Source organism: Chrysochloris asiatica, unplaced genomic scaffold (assembly GCF_000296735.1).
Source record: "Chrysochloris asiatica unplaced genomic scaffold, ChrAsi1.0 scaffold00517, whole genome shotgun sequence".
In the NCBI taxonomy this organism is placed as follows: domain Eukaryota; kingdom Metazoa; phylum Chordata; class Mammalia; order Afrosoricida; family Chrysochloridae; genus Chrysochloris; species Chrysochloris asiatica.
This window is the reverse complement of record NW_006409035.1, coordinates 59,677-64,075: the sequence shown is the minus strand read 5'-3', so window position 1 is coordinate 64,075 and position 4,399 is coordinate 59,677. Positions and strand designations below refer to the sequence as shown.

The window sequence follows — 4,399 nt, the reverse complement described above, 5'->3', positions numbered from 1 at the left end:
AAGATGGAGGCATTATCCAGAGAATAAAACAGAAATAAGTGGGATACTCAAACCCAAACATAGGAGTAACAGTAGAAATCCACCTGATAGGTCACTGTGGTGGACAGCTGTTTGATTGCAGAGATGTGGTATCCAGAGTTAGTGAAGAAGACCAAAGCATTCCAACTGATATCGACAAAGCCTGTAGAAAATGCAATAGGAAGAACAATGAATTTTATATCTTGAACCACCACCATATAGTTGTGGAGAGGCAAGAGAGCCTAAATTTGGCATTAAGCCCAATATTTATCTCATATATGAAGTTACAGTTAAGAGCTTCAAAAAGGCCAAAGATCCCTGGAAGATGGATACCAAAGAAAAATTGGAGTGTGCTGTCATAATCAAAGACAAAGGAACCATATACAAGGGAGGCAAGTATATGCAGATGGTTATTCAGTTTGGGAAGATAGTGTCCTGACTGGAGATGGAGTGTGGTTAATCAGAAAAAGAATCAAAAGCTTCTGAATCATTTCTACTCACTGCCTTTCTGAACCTAGGTATGTGCTACCTGAAGCTTAGAGGTAAACTTATCGAAGGCTGTGATAAGGCCCTTGGACTAGACCATGCCAATGAAAAAGACTTGTATAGGAAGGGTGAAGCCCCACTGCTTATGAATGAGTTTGAGTAAGTCCAGGGTGACTTTGAGAAAGTATTGAAAGTGAATCCCCAGAATAAAATTGCAAGACTACAGATCTCCATGTGCCAGAAAAGACTAAGGAACACAGCAAGCAGGACTGCTGAATCTATGCCAACATGTTCAAGGAGTTTGCTGACCAAGATGCAAAGGAAGAAGCCAGTAAAGCAATAGACAAGAAGACTTTAGAAGAGGTTACCAATGAAAAAGGAACAGAAAGTCAAGCACTGGAAAAAAAAAAAACAAAAAAAACTTAAAGCCTGCATAGGAAACTACACTAAGGAAGGATGAGAGTCCTAATGAACTCAGTCACCTCCTCAATGGGCTTTCACCCAACTCAGGACTAAGCAGTACTTAACGTAAAGTTTGTTACAGTCTGTGTGATTTTGGAAGCAATGGCAAATCCAGTAGCTTCCCAAAATCAACCACCCTGCTGTTGCCCAGTGCACGTATGGAGATGGCACATAGGACCACTCCAGGAGGAACAAAACACATAAATGACTGTTGGTGGGGAGAGATTGAACCAACAGACTAAATTCAGCTCTTTTTAGTTTATGTTAGCTTTCAATTTTCAATTTGTTACAGCTTACATTTGATTGAATTTTAATAGCACCGCAAATACCTGGAAAAACTGCTTAATGAATTTCTCCTTTCCTGTAGTTGATAGGGAGGTGCTCTGGTGGCATAGTGGTTATGAATCAGGCTGCAAACCTCAAGGTCAACAGTTCGAAACTACCAGCTGTTCCACGGGAAAAAGATGAGGTTTTCTGCTTCCGTAAAGATTTACAGCCTTGGAATCCCTGTACAGGGTCACTATGAGTCGGAACTGACTCCACAGCACATAACCACCACCACATAGTAGATGGAGAGGGGGTGGGAGAGGGTTGAGATTTTATTTTTTTAAATGACAGATGTGTTGCAAATGTAACTTGTTGCATTTTTAACCAAGAGAATCTACAGTCAAGGGGTCTGGACTCCTCTCAGGTGCACAGTAGTGTCACAAACATGAAAGCCAGAACTTCAAAGGCCACTTGCTTGCTGACTTAACTTCCTCTGGAGTGCCCTCATTAGTGTAGCCTCCTTGTGAGATGGGTTTCCACCAACCCCAGCTTGTCCCTGAGGGAGAATTCAGTCATTCCTAAAACACATTTCTGCAACAATAATGAGAAAACCGGAGTTCTGAATTGGCTTTCCCTGTTTTGGATGAGGTTCTGAGTTGCTGAAATATGAAAATAGCCATTAGAATTAAGCTTTTAAAGTTTTCCTTTCTTCCTCTATTCTGTTTAAATGATACTGCCTATTAGCATTGCTACTGTTCAATTTATTATTCCCATTCTAATCTTTGTTACTAAGTACTTAAGACATTCCTGTATCTTAGACCTAGAGTGGAGTGGCACTGTAAAATAAACATTTGTCTGCAAGGTCAGTTTGAGCCAAAAGTTCAATGGTTCAAACTCACCAGCCCATCCTCAAAAATCCTATGCAGGGTCACTATGAATCGGAACCAACTTGACAGCACTTAACAATAACAACAATATCAATAAATCCTTCTTCATTTATATTCATGAATGAGAAAGTTTTAGCCCTTGGAATACTGGACCAAAAATACGGCCCACACTTCAAGGCAGTAGCTTATCTCTCAAAAACCTACATAATACTGCTAAAGAATGGCCACTTTTTCTAAGAGCTGTAGCTGGCACCACCGTCTTTGTCACTGAAGATAACAAATTAACATATGGACATCCCATGCAAGTCAATACCCCTCATCAAGTTCTAGATATTCCCAACAATAAAGTTCATCAAATTGTATTATTCAATATCAGACTTTACTTATAAATCCATATATTGCCCTATCCCCACCACTCATCTGTTAGTTTACTGTACTGTGGTGGCTTGCAGGCTGCTGTGATTCTGGAAGCTATACCACTGGTATTTTAAATACCAGCAAGTCCACTCAAGGTGGACAGGTTTCAGGGAGAGATGGGGTGCTTCTGAATATGTAGTCACTGAAAACATCATGAATAGCAGTGGAACATTGTCAGCACCAGAATATTGGATGTTGAAGTATGATGAAGAGCACCAGAATGTTGTCAGATCTAGTACTAGAAAATAAACCCCTCATGTTGGAAGGCACTCAGAATATGACTGGGGAAGAGCTGTCTCTTCAAAGTAGAGTTGACCATGATGATGCATATGAAGTAACATTTTCAGGACCTATATTTGATGATTGACACAATTTAAAATGAGGGGAAACAGCTATAATCTTCAATTAATAATCAGAATATGAAATGTACAAAGTATGAATCTAGGAAAATTAGAAGTATTCAAATTAAGACATTAGTGAGATGAAAAGGACTGTTATTAGTCATTTTGAATCTGACAAACACATGGTTTCCTATGCCAGCAATGACAAATTGAAGAGGAATGGCACTGAAGTCATCATCAAAAAGAACATTTTTGTCTTGAAGTACGATGCTGTCTGTGATACAACAATATCCATAAGCCTACAAGGAAGATAAGTTAATAAAACTATTATTCAAATTTACACACCAACCATTAAAGCCAGTGATGATGAAATTGAAGAATTCTACCAACTTCATCATTCTGAAATTGATCAAACATGCTATCAAGATGTATTGACAACTTGTCTAGATGGGCCTGGTGAAAAGAGATGAGGAAAAGATTCTTATGATTCAATAGTGAGTAATTATTATCATGACTAATTGTGACTGTCACGACTATAAAGGTAGAAGTTTTGTAATAAAAAGGGGGAAGTAAGCTTACAATCCAGGAACAGAGGACCCTAGGATCATCAAGGGAAAAGAGCATGAGTGGAATGTGGGACCCTATCCAGAGAAGCAACAACACCAGAGATGGAGGCAGAGATGAGGATGTGGAGAAATAGAGCAGCTGAGGACTATAGACTCATGGAAAGTAAAAGGCTGCGTGCTGGAGGCCAGGTGTTTGTGACCAGGAAGCAGGCTTGCGAAATGTGCCCTTTGGTTGTTTAAATGATTACATAGCAGCCTTCCAGAATGTGTCCTTTGGTTGTTTGAATAATTATATATTCCTGAGTGTTTTTGTGTATACCACCACCTCCCCTTTTCCCCCAAAAAAAACCCCAGAGGGAATAGAAGCAAAAATACTGTTGACTAATGATGCACGAGGAGATTGTAATCATTGCAATGAAACGATGAGTGTAAAAGCGATGTTCTCCCATGTAAACTAACATTCAATTCACACAAAAAATTTTAAAAAAAAGAAAAAAGATGTAATGACAAGTACTGGTGATTAGAAAGAAAATGTTGGAAACAAAACAAAGTAAGGATCAGTCATTAAAAATATGGCTTTGGTGATACAAAGCAATGTAAGAGATTGCATGTTAGAATTTTGAAAACTAATGATTTCTTCATTGCAAATATCTTTTTAAACAACATAAATGATTACTAGACACATGGACCTTATCAGATGGATTACACACAAATTAAATTGACTACATTTGTGGAAAGACACTGTGGGAAAGATCCATATCATCAGTGAAAACAAGACCAGTGGCAGACTGCAGAACAGACCATGAATTACTCATATGCAAGTTCAGGCTGCATCAACTATCAACACTCATGGAAGAAGCAGTCAAGAAATCAAATGACATATTGCATTAGGCAAATTTGTTTGCACAAGACCTTTTAAAGTGTTGAAGAGCAAAGATGTCACCTTGAGGACTAA

The 4,399-nt window shown here is 38.7% G+C and overlaps 1 pseudogene; it reads left to right on the top strand.

Moving 5' to 3' along the window:
• Positions 1–930, top strand: part of LOC102825605 — a 3,660-nt pseudogene extending 2,730 nt beyond the window's left edge.
• The last annotated feature ends 3,469 nt before the right edge of the window (positions 931–4,399 follow it).